This window comes from Taeniopygia guttata, chromosome 5 (assembly GCF_048771995.1).
Source record: "Taeniopygia guttata chromosome 5, bTaeGut7.mat, whole genome shotgun sequence".
Lineage (NCBI taxonomy): Eukaryota > Metazoa > Chordata > Aves > Passeriformes > Estrildidae > Taeniopygia > Taeniopygia guttata.
The window spans coordinates 9646833-9667285 of NC_133030.1; the positions used below are offsets into that span (position 1 = coordinate 9646833).

General features: G+C 46.5%; 1 long non-coding RNA gene across 2 annotated transcripts; it reads right to left on the reverse strand.

Moving 5' to 3' along the window:
* Positions 1-14673: 14673 nt before the first annotated feature.
* On the reverse strand, positions 14674-20154 carry LOC121470061 (uncharacterized). 2 transcript variants are annotated; one of them, XR_005980591.2, is made up of 4 exons: positions 19826-20154; positions 19492-19681; positions 17952-18077; positions 14675-16804 (listed from the first exon to the last, which is right to left on the reverse strand). It is a non-coding gene; the product is annotated as an uncharacterized lncRNA (long non-coding RNA). The 2 variants fall into 2 exon arrangements; XR_012056196.1 differs by lacking the exon at positions 19826-20154 and having other exon boundaries at positions 14674-16804; positions 19492-19775.
* Between the last annotated feature and the right edge of the window lie 299 nt (positions 20155-20453).

The window sequence follows — 20453 nt, forward strand, 5'->3', positions numbered from 1 at the left end:
TCAGCGGCCGGTTCAGAGCAACAGGGCCCTGAGCAGAAACATCGGCTGTTTTCCCTGGGAAAGAAAACTCACCAGTCCAGGTTCCTGATGTCAGTAGGTAGGGCTCCTCTGGGACTGTCAGGGCAGCACAAGTATGAGGTGGGGTCAGCCCCGGTCTGGGACTTATCCTTCGATGTTTGGATTTTTTGCAGTCAGCTTCCCGCTCAGGGTCACAGGACCCTGAGCAAAAACATCGGCTCTTTTCCCAGGGAAACAAAACTCACCAGTCCAGGTTCCTGATGTCAGTTTGTAGGGCTCCTCTGGGACTGTCAGGGCAGCACAAGTATGAAGGTGGAGGCAGCTTCTCTATGGGGCCCATCCTTCGATGTTCGGATTTTTTGCCGTCAGCGCCTGGTTCAGAGCCACAGGGCCCTGAGCAGAAACATCGGCTGTTCTCCCTGGGAAAGAAAACTCACCAGTTCAGGATCCTGATGTCAGTATGTAGGGCTCCTCTGGGACTGCCAGGGCAGCACAAGTATGAGGTTGGGTCAGCCCCGGTCTGGGACTTATCCTTCCATGTTCGGATTTTTTGATATCAGCTGCCTGCTCATTGCCACAGGACCCTGAGCAGAAACCTCGGCTGTTTTCCCTGGGAAACAAAACTCACCAGTCCAGGTTCCTGATGTCAGTTTGTAGGGCTCCTCTGGGACGGTCAGGGAAAAAAAAGTATGAGGATGGGGCAGCTCCCGTCTGGGACACATCCTTCGATGTTCGGATTTTTTGCAGTCAGCGGCTGGTTCAGAGCCACAGGGCCCTGAGCACAAACATCGCCTCTTTTCCCTGGGAAAGAAAACTCACCAGTCCAGGTTCCTGATGTCAGTATGTAAGGCTCCTCTGGGACTGTCAGGGCAGCACAAGTATGAGGTGGGGTCAGCTTCGGTCTGGGACTTATCCTTCGATGTTCGGATTTTTTGCAGTCAGCTTCCCGCTCAGGGTCACAGGACCCTGAGAAAAAACATCGGCTGTTTTCCCTGGGAAAGAAAACTCACCAGTCCAGGTTCCTGATGTCAGTTTGTAGGGCTCCTCTGGGACTGTCAGGGCAGCACAAGTATGAGGTGGAGGCAGCTTCTCTATGGGGTCCATCCTTCGATATTCGGATTTTTTGCAATCAGCTGCCTGCTCATTGCCACAGGACCCTGAGCAGAAACATCGGCTGTTTTCCCTGGGAAAGAAAACTCACCAGTCCAGGATCCTGATGTCAGTTTGTAGGGATCCTCTGGGACGGTCAGGGCAAAAAAATTATGAGGATGGGGCAGCTCCGGTCTGGGACAAATCCTTCGATATTAGGATTTTTTGCAGTCAGCAGCCAGTTCAGAGCCACAGCGCGCTAAGCACAAACATCGGCTGTTTTCCGTGGGAAAGAAAACTCACCAGTCCAGGTTCCTGATGTCAGTATGTAGGGCTCCTCTGGGACTGTCAGGGCAGCACAAGTATGAGGTGGGGGCAGCTCCGGTCTAGGACTTATCCTTCGATGTTCAGATTTTTTGCAGTCTGCTTCCCGCTGAGGGCCACAGGACCCTGAGCAAAAACATCGGCCCTTTTCCCAGGGAAAGAAAACTCACCAGTCCAGGTTCCTGATGGCAGTATGTAGGGCTCCTCTGGGACTGTTAGGACAGCACAAGTATGAGGGGTGGGCAGCTCCGGTCTGGGAAACATCCTTCGACATTAGGATTTTTGCAGTCTGCTTCTGGTTCAGAGCCACGGTGCCCTCAGCACAAACATCGGCTTTTTTTCCCTTGGAAAGAAAACTCACCAGTCCAAATTCCTGATGTCAGTTTCTAGGGCTCCTCTGGGACTGTCAGGGCAGCACAAGTATGAGGTGGAGGCAGCTTCTCTATGGGGCCCATCCTTCGATGTTCGGGTTTTTTGCAGTCAGCGGCCGGTTCAGAGCAACAGGGCCCTGAGCAGAAACATCGGCTGTTTTCCCTGGGAAAGAAAACTCACCAGTCCAGGTTCCTGATGTCAGTATGTAGGGCTCCTCTGGGACTGTCAGGGCAGCACAAGTATGAGGTGGGTTCAGCCCCGGTCCGGGACTTATCCTTTGATGTTCGGATTTTTTGCAGTCAGCTTCCCGCTCAGGGTCACAGGACCCTGAGAAAAAACATCAGGTGTTTTCTCTGGGAAAGAAAACTCACCAGCCCAGGTTCCTGATGTCAGTTTTTAGGGCTCCTCTGGGACTGTCAGGGCAGCACAAGTATGAGGTAGAGGCAGCTTTTCTATGGGGTCCATCCTTCGATATTCGGATTTTTTGATATCAGCTGCCTGCTCATTGCCACAGGACCCTGAGCAGAAACATCGGCTGTTTTCCCTGGGAAAGACTACTCTCCAGTCCAGGATCCTGATGTCAGTTTGTAGGGCTCCTCTGGGACGGTCAGGGAAAAAAAAGTATGAGGATGGGGCAGCTCCGGTCTGGGACACATCCTTCGATGTTCGGATTTTTTGCAGTCAGCGGCCGGTTCAGAGCAACACGGCCCTGAGCACAAACATCGCCTCTTTTCCCTGGGAAAGAAAACTCACCAGTCCAGGTTCCTGGTGTCAGTATGTAAGGCTCCTCTGGGACTGTCAGGGCAGCACAAGTATGAGGTGGGGTCAGCTCCGGTCTGGGACTTATCCTTCGATGTTCGTATTTTTTGCAGTCAGCTTCCCGCTCAGGGTCACAGGACCCTGAGCAAAAACATCGGCTCTTTTCCCTGGGAAAGAAAACTCACCAGTCCAGGTTCCTGATGTCAGTATGTAGGGCTCCTCTGGGACTGTCAGGTCAGCACAAGTATGAGGTGGAGGAAGCTTCTCTACGGGGCCCATCCTTCGATATTCGGATTTTTTGATGTCAGCTGACTGCTCATTGCCACAGGACCCTGAGCAGAAACATTTGCTGTTTTCCCTGGGAAAGACAACTCACCAGTCATGGATCCTGATGTCATTATATAGGGCTCCTCTGCGACGGTCAGGGAAAAAAAAGTATGAGGATGGGGCAGCTCCCGTCTGGGACACATCCTTCGATGTTCGGATTTTTTGCAGTCAGCTTCCCGCTCAGGGTCACAGGACCCTGAGCAAAAACATCGGCTGTTTTCCCAGGGAAACAAAACTCACCAGTCCAGGTTCCTGATGTCAGTTTGTAGGGCTCCTCTGGGACTGTCAGGGCAGCACAAGTATGAGGTGGAGGCAGCTTCTCTATGGGGCCCATCCTTCGATGTTCGGATTTTTTGCAGTCAGCGGCCGGTTCAGAGCCACAGGGCCCTGAGCAGAAACATCGGCTGTTTTCCCTGGGAAAGAAAACTCACCAGTACAGGATTCTGATGCCAGTTTGTAGGGCTCCTCTGGGACTGTTAGGGCAGCACAAGTATGAGGTGTGGGCAGCTCCGGTCTAGGACTTATCCTTCGACATTAGGATTTTTTGCAGTCAGCGGCCTGTTCAGAGCCACAGCGCGCTAAGCACAAACATCGCCTGTTTTCCCTGGGAAAGAAAACTCACCAGTCCAGGTTCCTGATGTCAGTATGTAGGGCTCCTCTGGGACTGTCAGGGCAGCACAAGTATGAGGTGGGGTCAGCCCCGGTCTGGGACTTATGCTTCCATGTTCGGATTTTTTGCAGTCAGCTTCCCGCTCAGGGTCACAGGACCCTGAGATAAAACATGGGCTGTTTTCCCTGGGAAAGAAAACTCACCAGTCCAGGTTCCTGGTGTCAGTATGTAAGGCTCCTCTTGGAGTGTCAGGGCAGCACAAGTATGAGGTGGGGTCAGCCCCGGTCTGGGACTTATCCTTCGATGTTCAGATTTTTTGCAGTCAGCTTCCCGCTAAGGGCCACAAGACCTTGAACAAAAACATCGGCTCTTTTCCCAGGGAAACAAAACTCACCAGTCCAGGTTCCTGATGTCAGTTTGTAGGGCTCCTGTGGGACGGTCAGGGAAAAAAAAGTATGAGGATGGGGCAGCTCCGGTCTGGGACACATCCTTCGATGTTCGGATTTTTTGCAGTCAGCGGCCGGTTCAGAGCAACACGGCCCTGAGCAGAAACATCGGCTGTTTTCCCTGGGAAAGAAAACTCACCAGTCCAGGTTCCTGATGTCAGTATTTAGGGCTCCTTTGGGACTGTCAGGGCAGCACAAGTATGAGGTGGGGGCAGCTTCTCTATGGGGTCCATCCTTCGATATTCGGATTTTTTGCAATCAGCTGCCTGCTCATTGCCCAAGGACCCTGAGCAGAAACATCGGCTGTTTTCCCTGGGAAAGAAAACTCACCAGTCCAGGATCCTGATGTCAGTTTGTAGGGATCCTCTGGGATGGTCAGGGCAAAAAAAGTATGAGGATGGGGCAGCTCCGGTCTGGGACAAATCCTTCGATATTAGGATTTTTTGCAGTCAGCGGCCAGTTCAGAGCCACAGCGCGCTAAGCACAAACATCAGCTGTTTTCCGTGGGAAAGAAAACTCACCAGTCCAGGTTCCTGATGGCAGTATGTAGGGCTCCTCTGGGACTGTTAGGACAGCACAAGTATGAGGGGTGGGCAGCTCCGGTCTGGGAAACATCCTTCGACATTAGGATTTTTGCAGTCTGCTTCTGGTTCAGAGCTACGGTGCCCTCAGCACAAACATCGGCGTTTTTTCCCTTGGAAAGAAAACTCACCAGTCTAAATTCCTGATGTCAGTTTGTAGGGCTCCTCTGGGACTGTCAGGGCAGCACAAGTATGAGGTGGAGGCAGCTTCTCTATGGGGCCCATCCTTCGATGTTCGGGTTTTTTGCAGTCAGCGGCCGGTTCAGAGCAACACGGCCCTGAGCAGAAACATCGCCTATTTTCCCTGGGAAAGAAAACTCACCAATCCAGGTTCCTGATGTCAGTATGTAGGGCTCCTCTGGGACTGTCAGGGCAGCACAAGTATGAGGTGTGGGCAGCTCCGGTCTGGGACTTATCCTTCGATGTTCGGATGTTTTGCAGTCAGCTTCCCGCTCAGGGTCACAGGACGCTGAGGAAAAACATCGGCAGTTTTCCGTTGGAAAGAAAACTCACCAGTCCAGGTTCCTGATGTCAGTATGTAGGGCTCCTCTGGGACTGTCAGGGCATCACAAGTATGAGGTGGAGGCAGCTTCTCTATGGGGCCCATCCTTCGATATTCGGATTTTTTGATATCAGCTGCCTGCCCATTGCCACAGGAGTCTAAGCAGAAACATCGGCTGTTTTCCCTGGGAAAGACAACTCACCAGTCCAGGATCCTGATGTCAGTTTGTAGGGCTCCTCTTGGACTATCAGGGCAGAAAAAGTATGAGGTGGGGGCAGCTCCGGTCTGGGACACATCCTTCGATGTTCGGATTTTTTGCAGTCAGCTTCCCGCTCAGGGTCACAGGACCCTGAGCAAAAACATCGGCTGTTTTCCCTGGGAAAGAAAACTCACCAGTCCAGGTTCCTGATGTCAGTTTGTAGGGCTCCTCTGGGACTGTCAGGGCAGCACAAGTATGAGGTGGAGGAAGCTTCTCTATGGGGCCCATCCTTCGATATTCGGACTTTTTGATATCAGCTGCCTGCTCATTGCCACAGGACCCTGAGCAGAAACATCGCCTGTTTTCCCTGGGAAAGAAAACTCACCAGTCCAGGTTCCTGGTGTCAGTATGTAGGGCTCCTCTGGGACTGTCAGGGCAGCACAAGTATGAGGTGGGGACAGCCCCGGTCTGAGAGTTATCCTTCGATGATCGGATTTTTTGCAGTCAGCTTCCCGCTCAGGGTCACAGGACCCTGAGCAAAAACATCGGCTGTTTTCCCTGGGAAAGAAAACTAACCAGTCCAGGTTCCTGATGTCAGTATGTAAGGCTCCTCTGAGACTGTCAGGGCAGCATAAGTATGAGGTGGAGGCAGCTTCTCTATGGGGCCCATCCTTCGATGTTCGGATTTTTTGCAGTCAGCGGCCGGCTCAGAGCCACACGGCCCTGAGCAGAAACATCAGCTTTTTTCCCTGGGAAAGAAAACTCACCAGTCCAGGATCATGATGTCAGTTTGTAGGGATCCTCTGGGACGGTCAGGGCAAAAAAATTATGAGGATGCGGTAGCTCTGGTCTGGGACAAACCCTCTGATATTGGGATTTTTTGCAGTCAGCGGCCAGTTCAGAGCCACAGGGCGCTGAGCACAAACATCGCCTGCTTTCCCTGGGAAAGAAAACTCACCAGTCCAGGTTCCTGGTGTCAGTATGTAGGGCTCCTCTGGGACTGTCAGGGCAGCACAAGTATGAGGTGGGGTCAGCCCCGGTCTGGGACTTATCCTTCGATGTTCGGATTTTTTGCAGTCAGCTTCCCGCTCAGGGTCACAGGACCCTGAGCAAAAATTAGGCTGTTTTCCCTGGGACAGAAAACTAACCAGTCCAGGTTCCTGATGTCAGTTTGTAGGGCTCCTCTGGGACTGTCAGGGCAGCAAAAGTATGAGGTGGGGGCAGCTCCGATCTGGGACTTAGCCTTCGATGTTCAGATTTTTTGCAGTCAGCTTCCCGCTAAGGGCCACAGGACCCTGAGCAAAAACATCGGCTCTTTTCCGAGGGAAAGAAAACTCACCAGTCCAGGTTCCTGATGTCAGTTTGTAGGGCTCCCCTGGGACTGTCAGGGCAGCACAAGTATGAGGTGGAGGCAGCTTCTCTATGGGGCCCATCCTTCGATGTTCGGATTTTTTGCAGTCAGCGGCCGGTTCAGAGCCACAGGGCCCTGAGCAGAAACATCGGCTGTTTTCCCTGGGAAAGAAAACTCACCAGTCCAGCATCATGATGTCAGTTTGTAGGGCTCCTCTGGGACTGTGAGGGCAGCACAAGTATGAGGTGGGGTCAGCTCCGGTCTGGGACTTATCCTTCGATGTTCGGATTTTTTGCTGTCAGCATCCCGCTCAGGGTCAAAGGACCCTGAGCAAAAACATCGCCTGTTTTCCCTGGGAAAGAAAACTCACCAGTCCAGGTTCCTGATGTCAGTTTGTAGGGCTCCTCTGGGACTGTTAGGGCAGCACAAGTATGAGGTGTGGGCAGCTCCGGTCTGGGAAACATCCTTCGACATTAGGATTTTCGAAGTCTGCTTCTGGTTCAGAGCCACAGGGCCCTGAGTACAAACATCGGCTGTTTTCCCTGGGAAACAAAACTCACGAGTCCAGGTTCCTGATGTCAGTTTGTAGGGCTCCTCTGGGACTGTCAGGGCAGCACAAGTATGAGGTGGAGGCAACTTCTCTATGGGGCCCATCCTTCGATATTCGGATTTTTTGCGATCAGCTGCCTGCTAATTGCCACAGGACCCTGAGCAGAAACATCGGCTGTTTTCCCTGGGAAGGACAACTTACCAGTCCAGGATCCTGATGTCAGTTTGTAGGGCTCCTCTGGGACGGTCAGGGAAAAAAAAGTATGAGGATGGGGCAGCTCCGGTCTTGGACACATCCTTCGATGATGGGATTTTTTGCAGTCAGCGGCCGGTTCAGGGTCACAGGACCCTGAGATAAAACATCGCCTGTTTTCCCTGGGAAAGAAAACTCACCAATCCAGGTTTCTGATGTCAGTTTGTAGGGCTCCTCTGGGACTGTCAGGGCAGCACAAGTATGAGGTGTGGGCAGTTCCTGTCTGGGACTTATCCTTCGATGTTCGGATTTTTTGCAATCAGCTTCCCACTCAGAGCCACAGGGCCCTGAGCACAAATATCGGCTGTTTTCCCGCGGAAAGAAAACTCACCAGTCCAGGTTCCTGATGTCAGTTTGTAGGGCTCCCCGGGGACTGTCAGGGCAGCACAAAAATGAGGTGGGGGCAGCTCCGGTCTGGGACACATCCTTCGATATTAGGATTTTTTGTAGTCAGCTTCCCACTCAGTGCCACAGGGCCCTCGGCAAAAACATCGGCTGTTTTCCCTGGGAAAGAAAACTCATAAGTATGAGGTGGAGGCAGCTTCTCTATGGGCCCCATCCTTTGATATTAGGATTTTTTGCAGTCAGCTGCCGGTTCAGTGTCACAGAGCCCTGAGCCCAAATGTCGGCTGTTTTCCCTGGGAAAGAAAACTCACCAGTCCAGATTCCTGATGTCAGTATGTAGGGCTCCTCTGGGACTGTCAGGGCAGCACAAGTATGAGGTGGGGGCAGCTCCGGTCTGGGACTTATCCTTCGAGGTTCGGACTTTTTGCAGTCAGCTTCCCGCTCAGGGTCACAGGACCATGAGCAAAACCATCGGCTGTTTACCCTGGGAAAGAAAACTCACCAGTCCTGGTTCCTGATGTCAGTTTGCAGGGCTCCTCTGGGACTTTCAGGAGAGCAAAAGTATGAGATGGGGGCAGATCCTGTCAGGGAGTTACCCTTCGATGTTCGGATTTTTGCAGTCAGCTTCCCGCTCCGGGTGACAGGACACTGAGCAAAATCATCGGCTGTTTTCCCTGGGAAGGAAAACTCACCAGTCCAGGTTCCTGATGTCAGTTTGTAGGGCTCTCCTGGGACTTTCAGGGCAGCACAAGTATGACAGAGGGGCAGATCCTGTCTGGGACTTATCCTTCGATGTTCGGATTTTTTGCAGTCAGCGGCCGGTTCAGAGCAACACGGCCCTGAGCAGAAACATCGGCTGTTTTCCCTGGGAAAGAAAACTCACCAGTCCAGGTTCCTGATGTCAGTATTTAGGGCTCCTCTGGGACTGTCAGGGCAGCACAAGTATGAGGTGGGGGCAGCTTCTCTATGGGGTCCATCCTTCGATATTCGGATTTTTTGCAATCAGCTGCCTGCTCATTGCCCAAGGACCCTGAGCAGAAACATCGGCTGTTTTCCCTGGGAAAGAAAACTCACCAGTCCAGGTTCCTGATGTCAGTTTGTAGGGCTTCTCTGGGACTGTCAGGGCAGCACACGTTTGTTCCCATGTCCTGGTGGCCCTGAGCGGGCAGGCGATTGCAAGAAATCCGAACATCAACAGATAAGTCCGAGACAGGAGCTTCCCCCACCTCATACTTGTGGTGCCCTGACAGTCCCAGGGGTGCCCTACAAACTGACATCAGGAACCTGGAGTGGTGAGTTTTCTGTCCAGGGAAAGAGCCGGAGTTTTTGCTTAGGGTCCTGTGGCTGTGAGCAGGAATCTGATTGCAAAAAATCTGAACATCGAAGGATTTTTATTTTATTTTTTTTTTATTTTAGGCCCAAAAAAGCATACATTTTAAACAGGAACTTTCTCAAAATCAAGTGTTTCAATAAACCCCAAAAACTCTAACATATTTTAAATAACTTATAAAAGGCCAATAAATATAAAACAATTTTCGACAACCCACAACTGTCTAGAACTATCTATAATTAACCTTCTTTATAAAAACCCAAAAAATGCTCCTTACCACCTCAACAATACATCACCAGCAACACCAACCAAGTCAAAATACTTTAACTCCCATCCAAAAAATGCTCTAGAAACTGAAACACTAAAATTCATCTACAAAACCCACTCACCCTTCAACAACCTCCTCTAACCTATACACAAATTTAAAATAAATAGGAATTAACTATAAACTATCATACCTTAAATAACTCCACCATTAAACACTACTGTACCAAACTTATTAAAACTCCAATACAAACTAAAATCAAAAACCACAAAATAAGACACTACTGTTAATATTACCAATGTATTTTTCCTCCATTCCTCTAACAACTAAATACAAACCTCAATTTACCTTCACTTGAAAAACATACAATACACCTACAACCAACTACCCCAAAAATAAAAACACAGTCCTACCATCTAGCATAAATTCCTCCAAATGAAACTTAAAAAATCAAACTCCAAATCATCTCTAATAATCCAACAACATTAGATAAAAAGTATAACAAAAATATTTTTCAAAATCATCCAAATTCTTCTAAAACACTATTATACCACAAAAAAAAAAAAAAGCAAAACCAAAAAGCATACCTTAAAGATCCAGTTCCTTAAAATAAAGTAACAAAAGAAACTTCAAATGTCCACCAATTTCATAAAAAAAAGTCAGAATGGCTCCATGAGCCATCAAAAAAAACCACAACCTATAAGAAAATGCCAAACCACCTCAAACACAAACAATAGAACACAGCCCCTCTTACCATGGTATTATTTTAATACTATGACTAAAATACACATTCTATACAAAAATGTCCTCTACCCTGCCATCAATTCCACATAAAACAAATAAATTAACTCTTATCATACAGGATATCCATATCAAAAATCTCAATTGCCCTAAAACCTTGAAAAAAATTACAAATTAACGCCAAAATAAAAACTTTAATCTCTAACAAAAGAAACCCAAAAACAAACAACACAAACTAAAAATATACCACCATAGAACCAACTACCAGCAAAAAAAATCCCACACTACACTCTTTTCACTAGCAGTTGTTAGTGAGACCCATCACAAAAATGAAACTAAAAAACAGCCCACAGAAACCAAAACACATAAAGAAAACAAATCACAAAACCCACTAGAAAAAGTCCAACCAGCTTACTAAACTTCAAACCACACAACAGACCCTGAAAGCTACTAAAAATGAAAACCATACTTCTACATTAACTCAAAGAGTAACCAGTACTGTGCTAAGTTAACTTTAAAAACCAAAGTAATAAATTATATTAAAAAAATCTAAGCCATTAGACAATAAAAAGATAAGTACCCAAATAAAAAACTACCTAAAAAATCCACAATATAAATACACAAGTTACTTAAAAAAAAAACCACTAATAAAAAACAACCAACAAATACATCAAACTAAAACAAAAACCCAAATAAATAAACTTACGTACAAAAAAAATTATTCCTTACTCAATAAAGCCATAATGCCTCAAACCATAAAAATACAACCACCTAGAAATAAACACATTGCCAAAAGATAAATGTAACCATAAACAGTAACTCCCAAATTACCGGTAACAAAAAAACATCCACGACAATTAAACAAACCAAATGAATAAAACATCTATAGGAGAATTAACAAGAAAGCAATTACGAATATTAATAAAACCCCAAAAACTTACTTATTAACTACAGGACACTCCCTCAAACCCACAAAAACAAACACTACATACTCACACTAATAAAAGCCACCACAGCCTAATTAAAAACCAACCCTGTACCTCATGCTACGACCCATAAAAACCATCGTAAGCCTTAAAAAAACATATCCTTTAAGAACATAACGACAATTATATTTTTATAATATAAAAATAAGTAAAAAATCCAACATATCCCACCAAAAAAAAAAAAATCCAATAACAAACTCAATCCAACAAAACCCCTTGTCATCAGCACCTGAACCAAGAACCGTAACAACCAACAAGTACACCATGACCCTTCTCATACACCAGCTACGAACAAAAGAAAACGATCCAATAAGCTCCTCAAAACCAACACAGCAAGGAACTCTGGAAAATGAAAACCCGCGCTCCCGGCACCCGGCGGGGCACGGCTCCCGGCAGGAAAGCGGCTCCTCGGGCAGGCAGAAGCAGTGCCGCGCCGGGAGACCCCCGCCCGCTCTCCCCGGCCCGGCGGGGCCGGCACCGGGCCCGGGGGGCCCCGGCGGCGCCCGAGCCCCACGCCCGGAGCGGACGGAGCGGCCGGCACCGGCGCAGCGCCCGCGCCGCCTGCCCCGCCCGCCGGCCCGGCCAAAGCTCCCCTCGGCTCCGCACGGCTCGCACCGGCGCGGCTCCGGCAGTCCCGCGGCAGCCCAGCCGCGCCAATTCCCCTCCCGCCTCGGCCATCCCCAGCCACTGCCAGCGGGGCTCCCGCGCCGGACCCTTCGCTGCCGGGCCTGGGGCAGAAGAAGCGCCCCAAATGCAGCGGCACAGCCCCATGCCCACCCTGCCAGCGCTGCCACAGCTGCGCCTCCCTTCCTTTGAAGCCCCGAAACTGACGCCACGCTCGGGCGCTCACTTCATTTCAACAAGGGCAAAGAAATGTGGACTCCCCTTCCATCGCATCCCCTAGAAGAGAACAAAAGAAGGGGCTTGCCTCAAATGATGGCAAAAGAGAGAATCTTACCTCAATCCAAACCTTTAAAAGGAGGGACAACAGGGCAGCCCCCTCATTTCAACCTCAGGATGACGAAATTTAAAAGGGAAAGGAGAAAAGTCCCCTCTATAAAGGCACACCGGCTCACCTGTTTGGCTGCTGCTTCTCGGCACAAAGGTTTGTCCCTCAGCACCTCCTCCGAGCAATGCTCTACGTATCTAAATGATCCCCCAAACCCTTTCCGAAGTGCTTACCATCCATCCATAAGACAGCCCCGGGAGCCCCCCATAAACTCCTCTCCTCCAGCAACTCCATGCAAAAGCCATGTGAAAAAAACCCCTTATATCAGCCCCCGTAGGAGCCGCCCCCTCCTCATCATCCTCACAGCTCGCACCTGGGGCTGCTCTGAGCCCTCCTCATCCTCACAGCTCACACCTGCCGCTGTTGCCACTCTCCAACAGCGGCTCTCCTTCTCCAGCACACAGCCCACTTCTCACAGACACAGATCCAACAGAAATCAGCTACGGGTGTTGGCTTTTCTTAATGCATCTGGTTACATGATTAAAACACATACCATACATCCTGTTCCAGTCAGAAGCCCAGCAACAGCATCCATGTCAGAGGCATAAAGAGATGTCACCGCAAGAACCCCACAGTCCCTGTGCCAGCCCGTCGGTTCCTATGGTGTGTGCAGTCCCTTTCCCAGCTCTGCAGTGATTACAGCACCCGCCCTACAAATCCCCTTTCCCAGCCCCAGTGATTTCAGCTCTTGACCCACAAGCTCTCTTCTTCAGCTCCAGCTCTGCGTTTCTCCAGCATCACAGGGCAGGATCTTGGCTTCGGCTCCAGCTCTGCAGCACTTCAGCTCATGCCCCAGGGTCTCTAAACCCACCCCACCATCAATATCCCACCCCGCAGAGATTTCAGATCCCGCCCAGCAATTCCCAGCCACTATGTCCGTGTGCTGGAGAAGGAGAGACGCTGTTTGGAGGGCAGCAACAGCGGCAGGTGTGAGCTGTGTTGATGAGGAGGGCTCAGAGCAGCCCCAGGTGCGAGCTGTGAGGATGAGGAGGGCTCATAGCAGCCCCAGGTGTGTACTGTAAGGATGATGAGGGCTCAGAGCAGCCCCAGGTGTGAGCTGTGAGGATGAGGAGGGCTCATAGCAGCCCCAGGTGTGTACTGTAAGGATAACTCATAACTCAACCAACTAAAATTTCTTCAAAACCAAAACACTTAAAAAACCTTCAATATTTATAAATAATAACATTCAATATGTTAAGTGTTAATAAAATCAAACAGAATTAATGTCAATACATTTAAATAAATACATTAAGTTTCTTTTCATCTATTAAAATTAAGTTTATTATTCCTTACTATCAAAATTCATTCCGTCTAAATTTAAATGTTATTTAATATAACTTATCCTAAATTTTATCAAAGATCATTTCTCTAAACTATACAGTATATGGTTAATTTTCTTAAAAAATAAAACAACTCCAATTAAAACAACTAAAAGAAAACACTAACAAACACCTATTCAGAAGTAAAAAAAATACAGTGCATTATATGATCAATTTCATCAAAAATTCTGTTCTTCATTACAATTTCTACTCTTTTTATCTTTTATAAGTAACACCAAAAAATAGCAATTACTATTCATATCATACTATTTAAAAATTTTACTCTATTTCCTTAATATATAAATATTTTTTAAAAGTTATCCTAACTTCTTCAAACACTTACTACTAATATACTTTATCTCTTTATATAATGATCTAAAACCACATAAAATTTCAAATTCCTACTTTTTTATTCTCAACTTATACCGCTCTTACACCAAGTTAACTCTCTAACTACTCTCTACACTAAATCTATAATTTAACCTAATGTTATCTCATAATTTTAAATATTTTTCAAAATAAAAAAAAAGATATTTCATTAAAAACCTCCTCCAAACTGTTAATCTTATCACTTCCCTCAGTTACTATTACAAAATCACTTCAATATAAAATCCAACTACAACATTAATTTCTTTTTCTAAGTTTCACACTAAGTAATGACTCTCTCATACATTTCCTCCACTTCACACTCTCAATATCCAAATCCAAACTCACAATCCTGTCCATAACCACTTTCAAATCCTTAAAAAAAAGGTTACTATATTCAAAGCATCTCAATTCTAAAAAACTTCTAAAAAAATCCAATTATTAAATAATGTAATTAATCTTTAATCCTAACATTTTTACTCTTAACTACTACTTTTAAAAACATTATATAAAAATATATTAAGTAACATTCACCAATTAAAATTTAAACTATAACCTAACCTTAACTCTACCTAAATAAAATAATTAACAACAAACCCAAATATTTTCTATGTCAAAAATAAATTCAAATAATTTTAACTTAACAATTTAACTTTATCAATATAACAAATAAACTTATTTTTAGAATAAACCTAAAAAATCATTATCCACACATAAATATTTAACTTACTACTAATTTAACATTTATCAACTGTTATAAACTCTAAAATAATGTACAATCTTTTAATACTTACTAATTATATAATTTCACCTATGTTACTAAATATAGATATTATCTAAGTAATTCCTAATTATGATCAATTTCTTCTTTACTACATGGATTATTTTACTCTTATATTTCTTCATATTTATAAATGAAAAATTATAACAATTTTAACAATATCATTATTTCTCATATCAAAACATAAAGTTTATTTATATCTCAACAAGTACAAAACTCCAAGTAAATTTCAATAAGAAACATAAAACCAGATCACACAAAAAACACACTCACCACTCCACAAATAAAACACCAACATAAATACAAGGATAAATTACACTATGTAAATACAAATGTAAATTACACAAGAATTGCAACTTACACCTAACATCTTGTACTACACCCACCAAAATATATGAACTTTAAGTTTCTTTATAAATATAAAAATCAATATTATAAAAATCTTATTTAATAACTTACAAATTATAAAATTCAATCAAATATTATACTTCTACTCTATTTACTTTATTTACTTTTAATTATATCACTTTACCAATTAACCAACCTAAAACAAACGTTTAAGTAACTTTAACTAAAGTTTCAAATTTAAATACTTTGTATTTATCCAGCACTACTCAAAAAATCCATTCTTTACTTACTTACCTAATATACCAATAAAAAAATTACAAATCACCCATATAATTAAAAAGCCCTTATATAAAAATAGTTAACAATTTAAAACAAAGAAGTCATTTATCCATCAATAGTAATCAAAATAGAAAAGTAATTTTAAGCCTTGAAACTTAAAAATGGTAGCATCACTTTTTATACCACCTATTACTTCAACAACAACACTAAAACAATTAAATCAGTTAAAATATTATCTAAATAAACAATCTAATTCTACATCCCTTATAATAAATAACATTTTAACAAATGTAAAAATATTAAGTATGCAGTTTTACAAAAAAACAACAATAAATTTTCTTTTATTAACACACAAACATAAATATAAAAATTTAATAAAATTTATAAATTTATCTAATCACATAAAATGTACTTATAAAAATGTACAACTTTAAGAAATATCAAAAATAAGAATAACTAATAAAATTTTTTTCATACAGAGAGAGAGGGGAGACATGGGAATGGGAAAACCAGAAACTCCCACAGACACTGAAAGATTTGATCTGCAGCCTCGGGAGAAGCTGGGATTGATGTACCAATACAAGACACGGGCATTAAGCAGGAAAAGAATAACACAAAATAAAATAACTTCTGTTTCTGTGGCTGTCAGTAAGAGCCTGCCCCGAGTGAGTGAGAGAGAAACTGTGTGGGCACAATGGGGAAGGGTTTGCAGGGCAGGGCTGGGGCTGTGTGCGCTACACTGAGAGCTGACAAGTTCCAACAGAAGGCATTGAACAAAAGTACCCTCAGTGCGGCAGAACTGAGCAGAGGTGCTGGGTTCCAAAAGCCAAATAAACCCCGGGGTTAGAAAGTTCTGGCCTGCCTTGGAACACAGAACTTGTGGCTGCTCCTGGGCCGCAGCAGCTGCTCGCTCTGCAAACCCTCACGCTCCCAGGCGGGTGTTCACCTGAGCACTGAGTGCTCCCGGCCCAAGAGCAGTCCCATCCCTTCCTTGCTAACAGCACAGGGAGAAAAAATGAAAAAAGATCACTCTGGCCAGCAGCGCTCTCTCTCTCTGCGTGGGTTAGGGGCAGGGCCCTGCAGGGAGCAGGGCGCTCCAGCACCGACAGCCCGAATCCAGAGCAGATCCACGGGGGAGCAGCGGGCTGGGGACAGCAGGGGACATCAATGAGCAGAGCCCATCAGCCTCCCTCTGGGGCTGGGACTGCATTTAGCACACAGCTCATACCAGCTGTGGGACTTACACACCTCAGACTCCTTACCACAAACCAGTTCTGGTCTAGCTCTCAGGGTGACCTGCACCTCCTGCCCAAAAACCACAGGAATTAGAATTTCCTGCTGCTTTTACAAACTTCACGGCAGCTTTGCAAATGCAAATCCCAGCAGGGCCCTGCTTTCCAGAGCACCCATCCTCAGCCATCTCCACTTCCCTGGAAAACTGCTCCAGCCCCGGGCTGTACCAAGGTGAGCACAAGTCTGGAGAGGTCAGAAACCTCACCTGGACTGCTGCACTCGGAGTGAGATCCAGCTACAAATGGAATTCCAGAAACAGCCTCCAAAATGTTCCATAATCACACCTTTAAAATGGCTCCACAGGGCAACAGCTCCGGTGCCAGAGCAGCACCTGCACGAGTCCTTGTGCCAGCCCTGGCTCCCTGAAAAACACAATAAACCAACATCACACAGGCCTTGTTTGCAGAATTCCTGATCCAAACCTCACCTGTCCCGCCCAGCATTGAGGGAAATCTGACACAGTATTCATAGGTAACATTTGCTGAGAGCAGCCATCACCCCAGTCCTCCAGCCTGGGCAAGGTTTTGCAGTGAATGGACCCAACTTCTAACCCTGAACCTAAATTTCTGTCAGCTTTTGTTAGAAGGATATTGGATAGTAAATCATACAACAGATTTAAAACATTACACAAGGAATAACCGGCCCAGACAAAACCAAACCACCCCCATCTCTGCTCCACCCCATTTCTCCCAGTTTTGGGAGAAATACTGATATAGTTTGTAAATACTCCCCTTCCCTGCTGCACTGTCCTTCACTGCACGTCCCTGGAGAGGATTTACTCCATTTTCTGTGCCCAGCAGCACCTCTGCAGCCCAAATCCCACTCCTCGCAGACACAGCCTGAGCAGAGCTCAGGCAGTGTTCCCAGCAGCAATGCAATTCCGAGTTCCCTGGATTGCTCACGGGGCACTCGCAGCAATCTCCCCTCAGCCCAGACTCTCTGTGCTCAGAGGGAAGCGCAGCCCGATGGGACACAGCTCTGGCACCACATTCCCCTTGTTCCTGCTGGCCTGGAAAGCCACAGATAAACCCAGTCCCTCCGACCTTGCACCCTGAACCCCAGGAGAGCCGGAGCTGAACCCAGATCCCGGCGCCCTGCACGGCTGCGCTGACACCAGCACAGGCTGAGCGCTGCCCAGCACCGTTCCTCATTTTCCTCCCTCTGCTCCCAAATCCTGCCAGCCCTGCCCTGCAGTTCCTGCCCCAGCCCCAGCAGAGGCTGGCACCCAGCCCTGCAGCAGCTGGCAGAGCTGGGAATGCACCGAGAGCTCGGCTCCCCGGGCTCCCAGCCCCAGACCAGTCCTTGGGTGCCCGAACAATGCACAGCCTGCCCCCCTGGGCACAGCCAAACACCACAACTCCGTCAGCCCCAAGGAACTCTGGCATTTGCCTCTTCCCTCCTGCCCTTTCCCAGCACACAGGGGTAGGGCTGGGCTGTCAGAAATGGCATTCCTGAGGCACTTAATCCCAGCAGAGAGGAAAAGAGGAACCCTGCGTCCCTCTGACTTACCCCACAGCGTGGGCAGGACCAGAAGCCCTCCAGCGCACACCCCTGGTGCTGAAGCCTCTTGGCTCTGGCTGCTTAAACACTGAAGCTTCTGGCAAAGATGGGAGGAATTTAATGATTTCTCCTGTCCTAAAAGAGAGGAGGAAAAGAACATTAAGTCCACTGTGGAAGCCAAAGGATCCAGGCTTTCACACTTCTGCTGGGATTGCTCACCATGGGGTTTTATCCATGAGAGGGGACACCAATTCAAATATAAAAGCAGTTTTATTCCTAACTATTTCATTAAAAGGAAGCTCATTTCTCTATTCCATTCTTAGCCTAATTTTAACAGAACCATTTTTATCCCAGGCCCCACTTGTCCGTCATTCAATCCTTTACCACGGGACTTTATACAAAGGAAGGGGCACCTGGTGCTGTGTCACAAGAAATCCCAAAGAGAAACGTGTCCAAAACCTCACAGAGAAAGGTTTCAAGGCACTCCAGTGCACAGACAGCTGCTCACGCCTTGTCAGGACACACCAGTTCTGTCACACCCACCTGAGCTGTGCAGGCGAGGCAAAGGCTGCCCTTCCTCCCAGGGAACACTGTCTGAGACCACAGAGAGCATCCTGGGTGAAAGGAATGAAATGAAAATGTTTTCTGGCAGAAAATGAGTGTCTGTAATCAGAACTTCTGGACAGATTTAGTAACACCATTTTCATTTGATAAATACAGGCCATGCCCATCCTTCCAGGCCAGGTGAAACCAGGAAGGAGAACTACAGGAAAAGCAGGAAGACAGAGCCCCTTATTTGGATATATATAAAATGCCTCTGGTTTGGTGGTTTGCCTTTGCTCCTAAGCTTTGGCTTCACCCCTCTCCAGAGGAGCAGGGAATTCCTCCAGGGTGAGGGGGAGTCTGGTCCTACTGCAGGATGTGTCCAGTAAAGGAGGGAAGTTGTTTAGAGTAAGTGAGCAGTGTTTTTGTTACACACAAAAATCAAACCAAACAAACATTGAATTGGACTACACTGAGCTGCAACACAAAGTGTTCACAGCAGGCAGAGGCCGGAGGAGCACACAGCACCCAGAAGTACCATTTCACTTGGTTCTTCTGCTCACATGCATTTTAATTCTGCTTCGCTTCACAGCTGCTACTCTGCCAAGGCCATTTCCATTTTCAGAAGCCTGTGCCACGTGTAGCCAAGGCTTAAACATCACAGGGTCTATGTGCACTTCAGTAATCTTACACTAAGTACCTCAGAAACCAAAAGAATAAATCCAAGAGTTCAGCTGGGTTAAAAATACCAGAACAACAAATAAGCAAACAAAAACCCAAACCCACCTTTCCACTAGTTTTAAAAACAGAAGTCTTTAAAACCAGCATAAAATGAATGTAACATTTGGATCCAAGCAGAGGTACAATTTAAATGCCAGTATTCTGGAACTGCTAATAACTCTGCAAGTATTTAGATGGGTGGATGTGTTACTGGATGGAGAGAATAAAATGCAAGAAAGAGAAGATTAGCTGTGTTTAGGATGGGAAGAAGATGATTAAAAAATACCTCTTGTCTGGACGCTCATGCCATCTTCTTCTCTTGACCTCAGGATGGCTGCCAAAAATGGAGAGTGCTGTGTGACCACCATGTGTAGTTTGGAGAGCTTGACTACGCTCTAAGTGAGGATTCTTTCATGTATAGTAACTGGATGGCAACGTTCAGGACCTTCAGAAATGTTTCATCTCTGTAACGGTACCTTTGGGAGAAGGATCACAGAGAAGTCAGACTGTAACCAAACCCAAGAAAACCCACTTGAAGCTACAAGTTGGGTAAGAAATGAGAACTTGGCAAAGAAAATGAACTTGGTGAAACCAAACCAAATTCAAATGAAAGCACTTACTTGAGCCCTATCTTCACAAGGTCACACCAGTCATCTGGGTCCACTTCTTCAACCACGCACTGTGTGCAGCAAGTAAAAACAGGTGTTGGTTTACATTTGGCACATGGAGCTTCTACAGCAATTTTTGTTCAAGGGACACACTAAGAACACGCAAGCCAAACGCTCACGTGGGATGATCTGAGGGTAACAGGGAAAAAAGCTCTTGGATACAACAATCCTAATTCCTGGCTCAAAAGAAACTTGTTGGTCTGGGAGCAGGGGCTGTATGGAATCAAAAAGCAAGCTGGGCTGTAGGTTCCAAAAACCAAGCGGCTCAATACTCTTCAAACTCCTCAAGTGCAAAAGGATTCGCAACTTGACAAGTCAAAGAGAGAGCCTGGAGCAGACTGACAGCTGCACATCCCAACAGTCCTGGGAATGCAGGTGCCAACCTCGCCAGGCTGGAAACACCCTCAGGATGGGATGGACCCTGTGAGGTGGCCCCAGGGCCTGCAGAGTCAGCCAGGTCCTACAAGGGAGTCTCAGCAAAAGCCATGAGAGCGCAAAGGCATTCACTGCCCTGAGACCTTCAGTGTTATGTGTCACAGGGATCCGTGTTCACTGAACTCAAACCAAGGCAACAGTATAC